The sequence below is a fragment of the Oncorhynchus masou genome, chromosome 29 (assembly GCF_036934945.1).
Source record: "Oncorhynchus masou masou isolate Uvic2021 chromosome 29, UVic_Omas_1.1, whole genome shotgun sequence".
Classification (NCBI taxonomy): domain Eukaryota; kingdom Metazoa; phylum Chordata; class Actinopteri; order Salmoniformes; family Salmonidae; genus Oncorhynchus; species Oncorhynchus masou.
The window spans coordinates 75,646,666-75,666,569 of NC_088240.1; the positions used below are offsets into that span (position 1 = coordinate 75,646,666).

Consider the following 19,904-nt stretch of genomic DNA (forward strand, 5'->3'; position numbering starts at 1 on the left):
AATGATTTATCATCAAAAGATATGTGAAAAACACCTTGAGGATTAATTCTAAACAACGTTTGCCATGTTTCTGTCGATATTATGGGGTTCATTTGGAAAAAAGTTTGCATTGTAATGACTGAATTTTCGTTTTTTTTTCTTAGCCGAACGTGATGAACAAAACGGAGCGATTTCTCCTACACAAATAATCTTTTTGGAAAAACTGATCTAACTGAGAGTCTCCTCATTGAAAACATCCGAAGTTCTTCAAAGGTAAATTATTTTATTTGAATGCTTTTCTTGTTTTTGTGAAAATGTTGCCTGCTGAATGCTAGGCTTAATGCCAGGCTAGCTATCAATACTCTTACACAAATGCTTGTGTAGCTATGGTTGAAAAGCATTTTTTGAAAATCTGAGATGACAGTGTTGTTAAGCTTGTGAGCCAATATATTTATTTCATTTCATTTGCGATTTTCATGAATAGTTAACGTTGTGTTATGGTAATGAGCTTGAGGCTATAATTACACTCCCGGATACGGGATTGCTCGTCGCAACAGGTTAAACGTGTTAACCCTCACAACGCTGCAGGCCCCAGACGGCATCCCCAGCCACGTCCTCAAAGCATGCGCAGACCAGCTTGCTGGTGTGTTTACGGACATATTCAATCAATCCTTATCCCAGTCTGCTGTTCCCACATGCTTCAAGAGGGCCACCATTGTCCCTGTTCCCAAGAAAGCTAAGGTCACTAAACTAAACGACTACCGCTCCGTAGCACTCACTTCCGTCATCATGAAGTGCTTTGAGAGACTAGTCAAGGACCATATCACCTCCACCCTACCTGACACCCTAGACCCACTCCAATTTGCTTACCGCCCAAATAGGTCCACAGACGATGCAATCTCAACCACACTGCACACTGCCCTAACCCATTTGGACAAGAGGAATACCTATGTGAGAATGCTGTTCATCGACTACAGCTCAGCATTTAACACCATAGTACCCTCCAAACTTGTCATCAAGCTCAAGACCCTGGGTCTCGACCTCGCCCTGTGCAACTGGGTACTGGACTTCCTGACGGGCCACCCCCAGGTGGTGAGGGTAGGTAACAACATCTCCACCCCGCTAATCCTCAACACTGTGGCCCCACAAGGGTGCGTTCTGAGACCTCTCCTGTACTCCCTGTTCACCCATGACTGCTTGGCCATGCACGCCTCCAATTCAATCATCAAGTTTGCGGACGACACTACAGTGGTGGGCTTGATTACCAACAACAATGAGACGGCCTACAGGGAGGAGGTGAGGGCCCTCGGAGTGTGGTGTCAAGACAATAACCTCACACTCAACATTAACAAAACAAAGGAGATGATTGTGGACTTCAGGAAACAGCAGAGGGAGCACCCCCCCTATCCACATCGACGGGACAGTAGTGGAGAGGGTAGTAAGTTTTAAGTTCCTCGGCGTACACATCACGGACAAACTGAATTGGTCCACCGACAGCGTTGTGAAGAAGGCGCAGCAGCGCCTCTTCAACTCACAAACTTCTACAGATGCACAATCGAGAGCATCCTGTTGGGTTGTATCACCGCCTGTTACGGCAACAGCTCCGCCCACAACCGTAAGGCTCTCCAGAGGGTAGTGAGGTCTGCACAATGCATCACCGAGGGCAAACTACCTACCCTCCAGGACACCTACACCACCCGATGTCACAGGAAGGCCATAAAGATCATCAAGGACAACAACCACCCGAGCCACTGCCTGTTCACTCCACTATCATCCAGAAGGCGAGGTCAGTACAGGTGCATCAAAGCAGGGACCGAGAGACTGAAAAACAGCTTCCATCTCAAAGCCATCAGAATGTTAAACAGCCACCACTAACACTGACTCAACTCCAGCCACTTTAATAATGGAAATTGATGTAAAAATATATCACTAGCCACTTTAAACAATGCTACTTAATATAATGTTTACATACCCTACATTACTCATCTCATATGTATTTGTATATACTGTACTCTATATCATCTACTGCATCTTTATGTAATACATGTATCACTAGCCACTTTAAACTATGCCACTTTGTTTACATACCCTACATTACTCATCTCATATGTATATAATGGACTCGATACCATCTACTGCATCTTGCCTATGCCGTTCTGTACCAATACTCATTCTTTATCCCTTTACACTTGTGTGTATAAGGTAGTAGTTTTGGAATTGTTAGGTTAGATTACTCATTGGTTATTACTACATTGTCGGAACTAGAAGCACAAGCATTTCGCTACACTCGCATTAATAACATCTGCTAAACATGTGTATGTGACAAATAAAATTTGATTTGATTTGACTTGTCACATGAGCACTAAACCGTGTTTAATAATATTCTAAAACCTGATTAAACTGATTAGATACTGATCTGTTCTATGAATTGTAACAGAGAGAATGACTGCTTACAGTCCTTTATAAACCAATTATACTACTGCAAGTCTGAAGGACACACTACCCTGTTTCTCTTTAAACAGCATATCAACCCCTTTTACACAGACACAGGCACACAGACACACACGAGACAGAGACAGTCATAGACGCACACGAACACACAGGCACACACACGCACCCAAAGACCATCCGCTATCTAATTGTAATGACCACATTAACAGAGAAGGCTATTAGCAGCCTTCACTTTGCTTTACAGGACCACACAACCCAGTCAGGAGGGAGCAGCATGTCACCGGATGGTGCACCCTAATGCCCATCCCCCAATTCCCCCCTCCCTCTAGTCTCTCCCTGAGCACGACATACCAGCCAGGAGCTGACAGCCAGCTATACAAACATGCCCATTCCTTCTGCTCCATTAGGCAATGAGGAGCTGGGCTTTTATATGGGCCGATGGGCTGGACGGCCTCGCATCGCGCTGGTGCCACTGGCAGACAGGAGGCAGCAGGCAGGAGGTTGGTGCTGCAGTGCAGTGCAGTGCAGTGCAGTGCAGTGCAGTACAGTACAGAGAGAGATTACACAAAGCCTAATATTAAAGGGTAGAGCCATTAGTGTCCACCTCATCAAGTCAAACTGCAGGATCTTCTGTGCTATTAGGTTTAATTCCTCTGTAGCTCTTACACTAGTTATCTCTGTACTGTGTAGCTCTTATGTCCCTTACCAGATTAGGTAATTTATTGTGATCAAGCCTGGTGAAGACAGGGATCGAGACGTTGCTAGATTGCATACAAACCTGGGATCATCTACAACATGTTTAGACTGGATGTTAAGACATTCTTTTAATTTCATATTTCATTGTGTGTGTGCCAACTACACTGGAGCCCAGTGAATGAACAAACAACATCACCCCCTGTGAAGCTTTAATTAACTGTACAAACTAGAGTGCTGATCTTTAGATCGACTGGCTAATCATGAGTTGTATGCTGCAGGGTTTGGGTTGGTGTCCCTCATGTGAACCCTTTAACATTAGTGAAGCAGTGATTCATACAGCTGGTGGCTGGCTGATGTCTGTGGGTCTCAGCTGGAGAAGTTAGAGCAGTGCTTTTCAAACTTTTTCAGCAGGGACCCCATTTATTCAGACAGAATTTCTGGGGACCCCATTTATTCAGACCCCATTGCAGTTCCCCAGTGGAGATTCAGTGTAGAACATTGAGATAAGATGAGTAGAGATTCAGTGTAGACCATTGAGATAAGAGGAGTAGAGATTCAGTGTAGAACATTGAGATAAGAGGAGTAGACATTCAGTGTAGAACATTGAGATAAGAGGAGTAGAGTGGAGATTCAGTGCAGAACATTGAGATAAGAGGAATGGAGAGTGGAGATTTCTCCAAGAGAAAGGACTAGGTAAGGCTATATCATATTCATCCTACATCTGAAAGTGAGAAGAATGTGTTTTATTCTAACCACTTGACCAGACCAAACCTGGTGCCCTGGTTATCAACTCTAATACTACTACTACTATCACCACCTGTCACAACCTGACCATAGAGAGCCCTTAGTTCTCTATGGTGTAGTAGGTCAGGGCGTGACTAGGGGGTGATCTAGTATAGATATTTCTATGTGGGTGCTAATATGGTCCCCAATTAGAGGCAGCTGTTTATCGTTGCCTCTGACTGGGGATCATATTTAGGTAGGTTGTTTCCCCACCTGCATTTGTGGAATATTTTGTGTTTTGTGCATGTGCACCACATAGTCAAGTTTCGTTGTTAGTTTATTGATTTATTGTTTTGTTCTTGCTCACTTTATAATAAATATGTGGAACTCAACATCCACTGCGCCTTGGTCCATCTCTCCTGACGTACGTGAAACCACCATACCAAACCTGGGGCCCTGGTTATATTTCTACTACTAATACTATCACCATCAGACCAAACCTGGGGCCCTGGTTATATTTCTACTACTACTATTATCACCACCACACCAAACCTGGTGCCCTGGTTATATTTCTACTACTACTACTACTATCACCACCACACCAAACCTGGTGCCCTGGTTATAAACTCTAATACTACTACTACTATCACCACCACACCAAACCTGCTGCCCTGGTTATAAACTCTAATACTACTAATACTATCACACCAAACCTGGTGCCCTGGTTATAAACTCTAATACTACTACTACTACTATCACCACCACACCAAACCTGGTGCCCTGGTTATAAAATCTAATACCACTACTACTACTATCACCATCACACCAAACCTGGTGCCCTGGTTATAAACTCTAATACTATTACTACTATCACCATCACACCAAACCTGGTGCCCTGGTTATAAACTCTAATACTACTACTACTATCACCACCACACCAAACCTGGTGCCCTGGTTATAAACTCTAATACTACTACTACTATCACCACAACAACAAACCATGTGCCCTGATTATAAACTCTAATACTATTACTACTATCACCACCACATCAAACCTGGTGCCCTGGTTATAAACTCTAATACTACTACTACTATCACCACAACAACAAACCTGGTGCCCTGATTATAAACTCTAATACTATTACTACTATCACCACCACACCAAACCTGGTGCCCTGGTTATAAACTCTAATACTACTACTACTATCACCATCAGACCAAACCTGGGGCCCTGGTTATAAACTCTAATACTACTACTACTATCACCATCAGACCAAACCTGGTGCCCTGGTTATAAACTCTAATACTACTACTACTATCACCACCACACCAAACCTGGTGCCCTGGTTATAAACTCTAATACTACTACTACTACTATCACCACCACACCAAACCTGGTGCCCTGGTTATAAACTCTAATACTACTACTACTATCACCACCACACCAAACCTGGTGCCCTGGTTATAAAATCTAATACCACTACTACTACTATCACCATCAGACCAAACCTGGTGCCCTGGTTATAAACTCTAATACTACTACTACTATCACCACCACACCAAACCTGGTGCCCTGGTTATAAACTCTAATACTACTACTACTACTATCACCACCACACCAAACCTGGTGCCCTGGTTATAAACTCTAATACTACTACTACTATCACCACCACACCAAACCTGGTGCCCTGGTTATAAAATCTAATACCACTACTACTACTATCACCACAACAACAAACCATGTGCCCTGATTATAAACTCTAATACTATTACTACTATCACCACCACATCAAACCTAGTGCCCTGGTTATAAACTCTAATACTACTACTACTACTATCACCACAACAACAAACCTGGTGCCCTGATTATAAACTCTAATACTATTACTACTATCACCACCACACCAAACCTGGTGCCCTGGTTATAAACTCTAATACTACTACTACTATCACCATCAGACCAAACCTGGGGCCCTGGTTATAAACTCTAATACTACTACTACTATCACCATCAGACCAAACCTGGTGCCCTGGTTATAAACTCTAATACTACTACTATCACCACATGCATAAATATTCACACCCCCCTCCCAAGTCAATACTTTGTAGAGCCTCTTGGGGTAAGTCTCTTGGGGTATGTCTCTAAAAGCTTGGCACATCTAGACACTAGGATTTTTTCCCATTCTTCAAGGTAAAACTGCTCCAGCTCCTTCAAGTTGGATGGGTTCCGCTGGTGTACAGCAATCTTTAAGTCATACCACAGATTCTCAATTGGTTTGAGGTCTGGGCTTTGACTGGGCAATTCTTTTTTTTATTTTTTTGTTGTTGAATTTTTACCCCTTTTTCACCCCAATTTCATGGTATCCAATTGTTGTAGTCGCTACTATCTTGTCTCATCGCTACAACTCCCGTACGGTCTCGGGAGAGTAAACGGTTGAAAGTCATGCATCCTCCGATACACAACCCAACCAGCCGCACTGCTTCTTAACACAGCGCACATCCAACCCGGAAGCCAGCCACACCAATGTGCCGGAGGAAACACCGTGTACCTGGCATACTTGGTTAGTGCGCACTGCGCCCGTCCCGCCACAGGAGTCGCTGGTGCGCGATGAGACAAGGACATCCCTACCGACCAAGCCCTCCCTAACCCGGACAACGCTCAGCCAATTGTGCGTTGCCCCACGGACCTCCCGGTCGTGGCCGGTTACGACAGAGTCTGGGCGCGAACCCAGAGTCTCTGATGGCACAGCTGGCGCTGCAGTACAGAACCATTAACTACTGCGCCACCCGGGAGGCCCTTGACTAGGCAATTCTAAGACATTTAAATGATTAAATCACTCGAGTGTTGCATTAGCAGTATGCTTAGGGTCATTGTCCTGCTGGAAGATGAACCTCCATCACAGTCTCAAATCTCTGGAAGACTAAAACAGATTTCCCTCAAGAATTTCCCTGTATTAAGCGCCATCCATCATCCCTTCCATTTCTGAAGGAGGCTCCGGATTGGAGACCGTCGCTGGAGGCTCCGGACTGGAGACCGTCGGGCCATAGATCATCACTGGAGGCTTCGTGCCATGACTCCTCACTGGAGGCTTCGTGCCATGGATCATCACTGGAGGCTTCTTGCCATGGATCATCACTAGAGGCTTCGTGCCAAGGATCATCACTGGAGGCTTCGTGCCATGGATCATCACTGGAGGCTTCCTGCCATGGATCATCACTGGAGGCTTCGTGCCATGGATCATCACTGGAGGCTTCGTGCCATGGATCATCACTGGAGGCTTCCTGCCATGGATCATCACTGGAGGCTTCGTACCATGGATCATCACTGGAGGCTTCGTGCCATGGATCATCACTGGAGGCTTCGTGCCATGGATCATCACTGGAGGCTTCGTGCCATGGATCATCACTGGAGGCTTCGTGCCATGGATCATCACTGGAGGCTTCGTGCCATGGATCATCACTGGAGGCTTCGTGCCATGGATCATCACTGGAGGCTTTGTGCGATGGATCATCACTGGAGTGGAGAGACACACAGGAGGCCTGGCTCTGGGAGCAGGCACAGGACTCACCAGGCTGGGGAGACATACAGGAGGCTTAGTTCTGGGCGCAGGCACAGGACTCACTAGGCTTTGTCCTTGGCAGAGGCACCGGATACACTGGGCCGTGGAGGAGCACTGGAGGTCTCGAGCTTAGAGCTGGCACAACCCGTTCTGGCTGGATGCTCACCCTAGCCCGGCAGATGCGGGGAGCTGGGATGTAGCGCACCGGGCTGTGAACGCGCACTGGAGACACCGTACGCTCCACCGCATAACACGGTGCCTGACCAGTATGACGCTCGCCACGGTAAGCACGGGGAGTTGTCTCATGTCTCCAACCTGACTCAGCCAAACTCCCCGTGTGCCCCCAAAACATTTTTTGGGGGGCTGCCTCTCGGGCTTCCTCGCTAACCGTGTACGTCTCGCCGACTCCCTTCTCCGCTCAATTGAATCACATGTGGGCTCTGGCGCTCTCCCTGGGTCGACCGACCATCTCTCTATCTCCTCCCAGGTTGTCTCATACTCCTGCCCACGCTGCTTGGTCCTTTTGCGGTGGGAAGTTCTGTCACGGCCGTTGAAAGAAGAGGACCAAGGTGCAGCTTGGTGAGCGTACATTTTATTTTTATTAGAAAAGACCCCGAACAAAACAATAAACACTACAAAACAAATTGTGAAGCTAAAGGCTATGTGCCATAAACAAAGTCAACTTCCCACAAAGACAGGTGGAAAAAAGGGCTACCTAAGTATGGTTCTCAATCAGAGACAACGATAGACAGCTGTCCCTGAATGAGAACCCTACCCGGCCAAAACATATAAATATAAATAATAGAACATAGAATACCCACCCCAAATCACACCCTGCCCAAAGCAAAATATAGACATAAACAGGATCTCTAAGGTCAGGGCGTGTTTGCTTATTTGTTTTCTTTAAGCAATGGCTTTTTTCTGGCCACTCATCCGTAAAGCCCAGCTCTGTGGAGTGTACGGCTGAAAGTGGTCCTATGGACAGATACTCCAATCTCCACTGTGGAGTTTTGCAGCTCTTTCAGGGTTATCTTTGGTCTCCTTGTCACCTCTCTGATTAATTCCCTCCTTGCCTGGTCTGTGAATTTTGGTGGGCTGCCCTCTCTTGGCAGGTTTGTTGTGGTGCCATATTATTTAACATTTTTAATAATGGGTTTTAATGGTGCTCCACAAGATGTTCAAAGTTTCGGATATTTTTTATAACTCAACCCTGATCTGTACTTCTCCACAACTTTGTCCCTGACCTGTTTGGAGAGCTCCTTGGTCTTCATGGTGCCGCTTGCTTGGTGGTGCCCATTGTTTAGTGTTGTTGACTCTGGGGCCTTTCAGAACAGGTGTGTGCATACTGAGATCATGTGACACTTAGATTGCACACAGGTGGACTTTATTTAACTAATTATGTGACTTCTGAAGGTAATTGGTTGCACCAGATCTTATTTAGGGGCTTCATAGCAAAGGGGGTGAATACATTTGCACGCAACACTTTTCAGTTTTTTTTTTTTTCTATTTTTTGAAACAAGTAATTTTTTTCATTTCACTTCACCAATTTGGAATATTTTGTGTATGTCCGTTACATGAAATCCAAATAAAAATCCATTTAAATTACAGGTTGTAATGCAACAAAATAGGAAAAACACCAAGGGGGATGAATATTTTGCAAGGAATTGTATATACCTTATTTACATAAGTATTCAGACCCTTTGCTATGAGACTCGAAATTCAGCTCAGGTGCATCCTGTTTCCATTGATCATCCTTGAGATGTTTCTACAACTACATTGGAGTTCGCCTGTGGTAAATTCAATTGATTGGACATGATTTGGAAAGGCACACACCTGTCTACAGTGCATATCAGAGCAAACACCAAGTCATGAGGTTGAAGGAATTGTCCGTAGACAAGATAGGATTGTGTCGAGGCACAGATCTGGGGAAGGGTACCAAAACACGTCTGCAGCATTGAAGGTCCCCAAGAAGACAGTGGCCTCCATCATTCTTAAATGGAAGAAGTTTGGGGAACCACTAAGACTCTTCCTAGTGCTGGCCACACAGCCAAACTGAGCAATCGGGGGAGATGAGCCTTGGTCAGTTAGGTGACTCTGACAGAGCTCTAAAGTTCCTCTGTGGAGATGGGAGAAGCTTCCAGAAGGACAACCATCTCTGCAGCACTCCACCAATCAGGCCTTTATGGTAGAGTGGCCAGACGGAAGCCACTCCTCAGTAAAAGGCACATGACAGCTCGCTTGGAGTTTCCCAAACGGCACCTAAAGGACTCTCAGACCATGAGAAACAAGACTCTCTGGTCTGATGGAACCAAGATTGATCTATTTGGTCTGAATGCCAAGTGTCATGTCTGGATGAAACCTGGCACTATCCCTACGGTGAAGTATGGTGGTGGCAGCATCATGCTGTGGGGATGTTTTTCAGCGGCAGGGACTGGGAGACTCGTCAGGATTGAGTGAAAGATGAATGAAACAAAGTACAGAGAGATCCTTGATGAAAACCTTCTCCAGAGCCCAGACTCAGACCTCAGACTCAGACTGGGGCAAAGGTTCACCTTCCAACAGGACAATGACTCTAAGCACATAGCCAATACAACACAAGAGTGGCTTCGGGACAAGTCTCTGAATGTTCTTAAGTGGCCCAGACAGAGCCCGGACTTGAACCTGATTGAACATCTCTGGTGAGACCTGAAAATAATTGTAAGGTGACAATTAATCCATGCTTTTGTCACTTCTAGGTTAGACGGCTACAATGCTCTACTTTCCGGCTACCCGGATAAAGCACTAAATAAACTTCAGTTAGTGCTAAATACGGCTGCTAGAATCCTGACTAGAACCAAAAAAATTGATCATATTACTCCAGTGCTAGCCTCCCTACACTGGCTTCCTGTCAAGGCAAGGGCTGATTTCAAGGTTTTACTGCTAACCTAGAAAGCATTACATAGGCTTGCTCCTACCTATCTCTCTGATTTGGTCCTGCCGTACATACCTACACGTACGCTACGGTCACAAGACGCAGGCCTCCTAATTGTCCCTAGAATTTCTAAGCAAACAGCTGGAGGCAGGGCTTTCTCCTATAGAGCTCCATTTTTATGGAATGGTCTGCCTACCCATGTAAGAGACGCAAACTCGGTCTCAACCTTTAAGTCTTTACTGAAGACTCATCTCTTCAGTGGGTCATATGATTGAGTGTAGTCTGGCCCAGGAGTGGGAAGGTGAACGGAAAGGCTCTGGAGCAACGAACCGCCCTTGCTGTCTCTGCCTGGCCAGTTCCCCTCTTTCCACTGGGATTCTCTGCCTACTAACCCTATTACAGGGGCTGAGTCACTGGCTTACTGGGGCTCTTTCATACCCTCCCTGGGAGGGGTGCGTCACTTGAGTGGGTTGAGTCACTGATGTGATCTTCCTGTCTGGGTTGCCCCCTCCCCCCCTCCCTTGGGTTGTGCCGTGGCGGAGATCTTTGTGGGCTATACTCAGACTTGTCTCAGGATGATAAGTTGGTGGTTGAAGATATCCCTCTAGTGGTGTGGGGGCTGTGCTTTGGCAAAGTGGGTGGGGTTATATCCTTCCTGTTTGGCCCTGTCCAGCGGTGTCCTCGGATGGGGCCACAGTGTCTCCTGACCCCTCCTGTCTCAGCCTCCAGTATTTATGCTGCAGTAGTTAATGTGTCGGGGGCTAGGCTCAGTTTGTTATATCTGGAGTACTTCTCCTGTCCTATTCGGTGTCCTGTGTGAATTTAAGTGTGCTCTCTCTAATTCTCTCTTCTCTCTTTCTTTCTCTCTCTCTCTCGGAGGACCTGAGCCCTAGGACCATGCCTCAGGACTCAGGACTACTACATGATGACTCCTTGCTGTCCCCAGTCCACCTGGCCATGCTGCTGCTCCAGTTTCAACTGTTCTGCCTTATTATTATTGGACCATGCTGGTCATTTATGAACATTTGAACATCTTGGCCATGTTCTGTTATAATCTCCACCTGGCACAGCCAGAAGAGGACTGGCCACCCCACATAGCCTGGTTCCCCTCTAGGTTTCTTCCTAGGTTTTGGCCTTTCTAGGGAGTTTTTCCTAGCCACCGTGCTTCTACACCTGCATTGCTTGGTGTTTGAGGTTTTAGGCTGGGTTTCTGTACAGCACTTTGAGATATCAGCTGATGTACGAAGGGCTATATAAATACATTTGATTTGATTCTGATTTGATTTGAAGACTCAAGGCTGTAATCGCTGCCAAAGACGCTTCAACAAAGTACTGAGTAAAGGGTCTGAATACATATGTAAATGTTTATTTTAAATTTTTTATATGCTAACATTTCTAAAAACCTGTTTTTGCTTTGTCATTATGGGGTATTGTGTGTAGATTAATGAGGGGGGGAAACAATTTAGCCAATTTTAGAATAAGGCTGTAACGTAACAGAATGTGGAAACATTCATGGGTCTGAATACTTTACGAATGCACTGTATATATAGGTATTATGACATTCCTTTTGCAACACACTGAAGCTCACTCCTCCTGTCCTCTCCAGCCTATTCTGGAGCAGAGAAAGGAAGTTATGTTATCTCTGTGCTTCTGCAGTAATGGTATTATTTAGTCATCTTAATTCTCCTGGGCTGACCAACAGTGTGAACAATGCAGGGCCTTACTAAGCCCATCAGAGTGGTCACACGAAGCAGAGGTCTTTTCCTGCTCCACATACCCTACAGGCTCCTCTATCCCTCCCCCTCGTTCCTTCTGCATCCCTCCTCCATCTATTCATCCATCCTCCCTCTCTTTTTCTGCCTATTCCTCTGCCCCTTTCTCTCTTCCTCTCTCCCTCATCCTTTCTCACTCTCTCCCTCCCCTTATTCCCGCCCCTCTCTCCCTGTCTCTCCTCCATCCCTCCCTCACTCCATCATCTCTCTCTCCCTACCTCTCCCTCCCTCGTCCTCTCTCAGTGGCGGGAGAGAGTTGTGCGTGTAATGGCGTTATTCACAGTTCATTGGTCTGTTTGAAGGGACTATCTTGATTGAGCGTTTCCCAGTGCAGGGTGGATGGGGGACTGTATAAATATGTGTTGGGAGCCTGTGGAGATGGATGGGCTATGGGAACATGGACACACAGTAGGAGGCTGCCATGTTTGTCAAGCCTATAATCTAAAGACAACATTGTAAATTGGAGACAATGGCACACAGAAGATGGAAACTGACACTATGGACACTCAGAAGCATACAGGAGAGATTGTAGCTCTTTGAGAGGCTCAGTCTGTTGTAAATATTGGACATAGAAACAGTAGGCTAGCACAATGAGTGAAATTGATAGTAAACTGTACACTGGAAAGCAAGTGGATAAGCCTCAGTGCTAGCCAGACAGCGAGAAACAGAATCTGTCATGCTTTCTCTCTCTCTCCTCTCTCCCCAACTCTCTCTCCCTCTCCCTCTCTCCACATTCTGGTCGTCATCTTTCTCTCACTCTAATAAATGCATGCACTGACAAAGAACACAAAACTGCTCTGAGAAGCAAAAATACACATCACTAATTAGTCCAAATTAACCCCAGGCAGACTTACAGTAGGACGTACACACATCACACACACAACACTTAAAACCAGTTCCTACTCTCACACCACTCTGATTCTGCTGCACCTCTTACACACACACACACACGCACACGCACACACACACACACACACACACACACACACACACACACACACACACACACACACACACACACACACACACAGAGACACACACACACACACACACATACACACACAGAGACACACACACACACACACACAGAGAAAGTGCCTCCCGCTGAAGCAGCAAAGGCAACCAGAGTCGTATCGGTTTGAAGGCAGAGAAAAACCAACTCTGCAGAAAAATGCTATGGCTGGGAAACGGAGCATGACATTAACTAAGCACGGACAGGCGATACATACATGTACATATAAACAGTCACACACAACACAGGTAAAGAAGAGTCCTACTTACAGAATGAGTCAGACGATATCAGAAGCGGTGTACCATATATGTGTGTAGTAGCCAGTCAGCACAGCCCTCGACAGGCATGGAGATAGAATCCACTGTTGGGGGGGGGGGGGACTTGTGGAGCTGTCACAGCGTTCCGGATTGTCTCCGTGTAGGGGTGGGGGGCTGAGAGAGAGAGGACAAGATGGAAGATTCCGGTACTTGGACTGTGATAGCTGGGCAACAATATTCCTTTTGGAGGTGAAGAGAAAAAGCAACAAATGAGGATAGAAAAAATCTTCAGACACGCTCAACAAAAGTAGAGAGTAAAAGACAGAAGGAGGAAAAGAAAAGGTATTGTGCTGTCTTCTTCCCTTTCTTTATCTCTCTCCCTCTCCTCAGTAGAGCAATAGACGTGGAAGGAGCCTCTTAGTCAAATAAAACACGAGGGTTGAAAAATGAGTCTGTTTCAATCCAAAAGGGCCCCCCTCCTTCCCTTTCTCTCTCTCTCCTTCCCTCGTTTCCTTCCCTGGCAGAAGGCCTCGACGACTCCGAGTACCGCTGTCTAAATCCAATACCTCTCCCAGAAGAAGAGGGGGAAACAGAAGAGAAAATTACAAGCAGAGGGAGAGGATTTCAGACACCTGCTCTCTATCCCTCTCCTTTGCACTGTCTACTTTTCTCTTTCCTTCCCTCTCTCTCACTCTTGCTGTCACTACCTCTATCTAACCTGTCCTTCCCTTCTAGTAGCAGTCACCCTACTTGTTTGTTTGTTTGTTTGTTTCTGTCTAGTTTTGCCAGTGGAGGCTGAGGCTGAGGGGGATGCAGTCAGATCCTCTAATTGCTGCGTCGCTCGCTCTCAGTCCCCGTCAGGCAGACAGGCAGCACCAAACCCAACACAGGACTGACTGCTTCTCTCTTCTCTACTTTTATCTCCCTCTTTCTCTCTCTCTCTCACACACACAGTCTGGAATGACAATGACAACTGTCTGTTTGTAATGCTTGTTTATAATGCCTCCCAGTTTACTGTCTGTCTGTCTGTTTAAGAGCCATCCAGTTCCGGTCCAGGGGTGTAGAGTGGGACCTTTTACCCTCCTCTAGTGCTCAGCTACCCCCCCCGGTCAGAATTCTGCCTCTTTCTCTGCCCATCGTGCAACCAACCAGCTGACCAACCAATCAGCTTCCAGCGGATCTAAGAGACAGACAGACTAAATTAGGCTGAGGCAGGAAGTCTCTAGAAGGTTTCTGACAAATCTCAGTTAATTCTCTCTCTCTTCTCTCTCTCTCTCTCTCTCTCTCTCTCTCTCTCTTCTCTCTCTCTCTCTCTCTTCTCTCTCTCTCTGTGTTTCCCTATCTCCTTCTCTTCTCCGTTCTCTCTCTCCTTCCTCGTTATCTATTCAGGGCAGTTTGTCCCTCTTTTCTCTCTGTCACCAAGGGAGGATCAGGAAGAATAGACTTGTTTCATAATATATTCCTCCTCAATGGATGAAGAGGTGGGGGGAAAGGAGGAAGACCAGAAAAAGGGAAAGTGGAGGGGAAATTGTTCCTTTAAAAAATAAGCCCCCAAACAAATCAGAAGGCGGTATTCCCAAGGGGGGAATGTCAACTACTTGGTTCTGCTGAGGAACCGGTCTGGAACAGACGCAGAACTTTGAAGTGAACAGAGTAAAGTCCCATAATCTAGACAGGATGTACAGCCGATAAATCCACCAATGTACCACAATCTCATGTAGTTTTCTGGAGGAGAGTCACAGTTGAGTATTCCCTTCCAAGGAGACACGTCCCCCGAAGTTGAAGATCCTCTACAAGCTGTGGTGCTGGCATCAACACCCCAAACCTCTAGGTTTCATTAAATCCCATTGGATGCGGTTGTAATCAGAAGAGTCCATTGTACACGTCTCTCACTGGAACAATTGTAGCACTGGTGGTTGGGCTCCTTGTGGGGGGGGGTCGCTCTGCAGGGGTAGAGAGGTGGTCAGTATTGGGGTGCTGGATGCTAGCAGTTTGTCTTTATTCCCCATGGTGGGAACTGTGACTCCTGACGGACAAGGAAAGGATTCAGAAAGGTAGAGATCATTCCACTAGGTTTCAGCCCTGTAGGAGAGAGAGAAAGGCAGAGAGAGGGAGAGACAAAGAGAGAGCATGTGAGACTTGGTGACATTTGTGTCATTCTGGCTTATCACGCACGTCATTCTCGTCCTCGTCCGACTCAACTCCGCCTGACTTCCTCCTGTCTAGTCTGTCCTTGTCACTATTTCACTGACTTTACCTTCCGTTCCCCTCTTCACCTCTTCCATTCATTCCCTTCCCTCATCACTCTCTCTGCAGCTCAATCTCCCCCTAAATGGTCTCGCCACTGTCTCCTCCACTATAGCCTTTCATTCCCTTACATCTATCACAGTCTCCTCTCTACTTTTATCCCTGCTATCTTTCACGGTCCCTCGATATCTATCTGTCCATCTTTCTATACAGTATCTGAGAGGAGCTGTACTTTGAGGAGCAGAGAGAGAGAGAGACAGAGAGACTGGCATGTTAAAACCACTTGTCTCCTCTCTCCACATACAGTATACAGCCAGGTTAAAACCACCTGTCTCCTCTCTCCACATATACAGCCAGGTTAAAACCACCTGTCTCCTCTCTCCACATATACAGCCAGGTTAAAACCACCTGCTGCCTCTCTCCACATACAGTATACAGCCAGGTTAAAACCACCTGCCTCCTCTCTCCACATATACAGCCAGGTTAAAACCACCTGTCTCCTCTCTCCACATATACAGCCAGGTTAAAACCACCTGTCTCCTCTCTCCACATACAGTATACAGCCAGGTTAAAACCACCTGTCTCTTCTCTCCACATACAGTATACAGCCAGGTTAAAACCACCTGTCTCCTCTCTCCACATATACAGCCAGGTTAAAACCACCTGTCTCCTCTCTCCACATACAGTATACAGCCAGGTTAAAACCACCTGTCTCCTCTCTCCACATATACAGCCAGGTTAAAACCACCTGTCTCCTCTCTCCACATATACAGCCAGGTTAAAACCACCTGTCTCCTCTCTCCACATATACAGCCAGGTTAAAACCACCTGTCTCCTCTCTCCACATACAGTATACAGCCAGGTTAAAACCACCTGTCTCTTCTCTCCACATACAGTATACAGCCAGGTTAAAACCACCGGTCTCCTCTCTCCACATATACAGCCAGGTTAAAACCACCTGTCTCCTCTCTCCACATATACAGCCAGGTTAAAACCACCTGTCTCTTCTCTCCACATACAGTATACAGCCAGGTTAAAACCACCTGTCTCCTCTCTCCACATATACAGCCAGGTTAAAACCACCTGTCTCCTCTCTCAACATATACAGCCAGGTTAAAATCACCTGTCTCCTCTCTCTCCACATATACAGCCAGGTTAAAACCACCTGTCTCCTCTCTCCACATACAGTATACAGCCAGGTTAAAACCACCTGTCTCTTCTCTCCACATACAGTATACAGCCAGGTTAAAACCACCGGTCTCCTCTCTCCACATATACAGCCAGGTTAAAACCACCTGTCTCCTCTCTCCACATATACAGCCAGGTTAAAACCACCTGTCTCTTCTCTCCACATACAGTATACAGCCAGGTTAAAACCACCTGTCTCCTCTCTCCACATATACAGCCAGGTTAAAACCACCTGTCTCCTCTCTCCACATATACAGCCAGGTTAAAATCACCTGTCTCCTCTCTCTCCACATATACAGCCAGCTTAAAACCACCTGCTGCCTCTCTCCACATACAGTATACAGCCAGGTTAAAACGACCTGTCTCCTCTCTCCACATATACAGCCAGGTTAAAACCACCTGTCTCCTCTCTCCACATATACAGCCAGGTTAAAACCACCTGTCTCCTCTCTCCACATATACAGCCAGGTTAAAACCACCTGTTGCCTCTCTCCACATACAGTATACAGCCAGGTTAAAACCACCTGTCTCCTCTCTCCACATATACAGCCAGGTTAAAACCACCTCTCTCCTCTCTCCACATACAGTATACAGCCAGGTTAAAACCACCTGTTTCCTCTCTCCACATACAGTATACAGCCAGATTAAAACAACCTGTCTCCTCTCTCCACATATACAGCCAGGTTAAAACTACCTGTTGCCTCTCTCCACATATACAGCCAGGTTAAAACCACTACCATATAGAGACATGTTTATATTTTAGTCACTTAGCAGATGCTCTAATCCAGAGCAAATTATAGTTAGTGTATTCGTTTTAAAATAGCTAGGTGAGACCACATATATCTCAGTTATAGTAAGTGCATTTTTCCTACATACAGGGCTCTGCCCTATTCCTACCTACCCTGGCTCTGCCCCATTCCTACCTACCCTGGCTCTGCCCTATTCCTACCTACCCTGGCTCTGCCCCATTCCTACCTACCCTGGCTCTGCCCCATTCCTACCTACCCTGTCTCTGCCCCATTCCTACCTACCCTGGCTCTGCCCTATTCCTACCTACCCTGGCTCTGCCCCATTCCTACCTACCCTGGCTCTGCCCCATTCCTACCTACCCTGGCTCTGCCCTATTCCTACCTACCCTGGCTCTGCCCCATTCCTACCTACCCTGGCTCTGCCCCATTCCTACCTACCCTGGCTCTGCCCCATTCCTACCTACCCTGGCTCTGCCCTATTCCTACCTACCCTGGCTCTGCCCCTTTCCTACCTACCCTGGCTCTGCCCTATTCCTACCTACCCTGGCTCTGCCCCATTCCTACCTACCCTGGCTCTGCCCCATTCCTACCTACCCTGGCTCTGCCCCATTCTTACCTACCCTGGCTCTGCCCCATTCCTACCTACCCTGGCTCTGCCCCATTCCTACCTACCCTGGCTCTGCCCCATTCCTACCTACCCTGGCTCTGCCCCATTCCTACCTACCCTGGCTCTGCCCCATTCCTACCTACCCTGGCTCTGCCCCATTCCTACCTACCCTGGCTCTGCCCTATTCCTACCTACCCTGGCTCTGCCCCATTCCTACCTACCCTGGCTCTGCCCCATTCCTACCTACCCTGGCTCTGCCCTATTCTTACCTACCCTGGCTCTGCCCCATTCCTACCTACCCTGGCTCTGCCCCATTCCTACCTACCCTGGCTCTGCCCCATTCCTACCTACCCTGGCTCTGCCCCATTCCTACCTACCCTGGCTCTGCCCCATTCCTACCTACCCTGGCTCTGCCCCATTCCTACCTACCCTGGCTCTGCCCCATTCCTACCTACCCTGGCTCTGCCCCATTCCTACCTACCCTGGCTCTGCCCCATTCCTACCTACCCTGGCTCTGCCCTATTCCTACCTACCCTGGCTCTGGCCCATTCCTACCTAGCTTGCTTGCCAAATCTGCTACAGCTTTAGCCAACAATACCAAACATACCAAAGCATGACAATGATAAAGCAGTTGGCTGAAGCAGAATCGATCTGGCTTCCAGGCTAAGTCTTATCGGTTCAGCTCAGATACTAAACTATTTTGCCAGTTAATTTCACCTATTTTGTGGTCCGAGTCATCTTTGTATTCACATTGCTATGTTTAAATAGGAACCAATATATTTTTCCAACATTCACTCAATGCACTCTGTGTTTATACAAAGTCCACGACAAGCCATTCTATCAGAATGTGTTATCGGACAGCTACTTACATTTTGGAAGCTAATAGATGGCATTTATTAAAGATGAGACATAATAACTGCAATCAAAACATACTATTAACATGGACATATTATTGGTAACAGATAGCAGAAGAATAACTGCAGATTAAATAATGCTGTAATTGAAAATTCTACTCCCAATGTAGGCTACTGCCCCTTTAAGAGCTACAATTGATTTTGTACCCTATGTTGTGATTGTTACCAAATATGTTGGTGTCTTCTCACCAGTGAGGGCTGCTGAGGGAGGACGGCTCATAATAATGTCTGGAACAGAGTGAATGGAACGGCATCAAGCACATGGAAACAATGTGTTTGATGTATTTGATACCATTTCACTTATTCTGCTCCAGCCACTACCATGAGCCCGTCCTCCCCAACTACGGTGCCACCAACCTCCTGTGCTTCTCACGCTATTCAAACTCTACAATGGAATAAACAGCTTATGAAGTTCTCTTAGCCTATAGATCAAATATTACAAACTAATCATCTGAACTAAAAACGTCACACATTTGAGAATTTCTGTGCATCCTTGACAATCGCTAATCAATAGGCCATAACCAAAAACAGCATTTATTTTCTGCGAACCTGCACATCATCATCTTCTCTCTATTGTGGCACCAATGTAAGAGGGGTTATGACAGGGGAAACGCTGTTGCAGTAGTCTAGTGTGAGGGTTTATGACAGGGGAAACGCTGTTGCAGTAGTCTAGTGTGAGGGTTTATGACAAGGGAAATGCTGTTGCAGTAGTCTAGTGTGAGGGTTTATGACAGGGGAAACACTGTTGCAGTAGTCTAGTGTGAGGGTTTATGACAGGGGAAATGCTGTTGCAGTAGTCTAGTGTGAGGGTTTATGACAGGGGAAACACTGTTGCAGT

General features: G+C 46.6%; 1 protein-coding gene across 4 annotated transcripts in view; it reads right to left on the reverse strand.

Annotated features, from left to right (window-relative positions):
* LOC135520559 (glutamate receptor ionotropic, kainate 5-like) overlaps nt 1–19,904 on the reverse strand; it is a 172,906-nt gene that overhangs the window by 141,917 nt on the left and 11,085 nt on the right. For all 4 annotated transcript variants that reach the window (XM_064946204.1, XM_064946202.1, XM_064946205.1 and 1 more), the window contains one exon: nt 13,374–15,443. The gene's annotated coding sequence lies outside the window, so the exon portion shown is untranslated. The remainder of the gene's footprint in view (nt 1–13,373; nt 15,444–19,904) is intronic.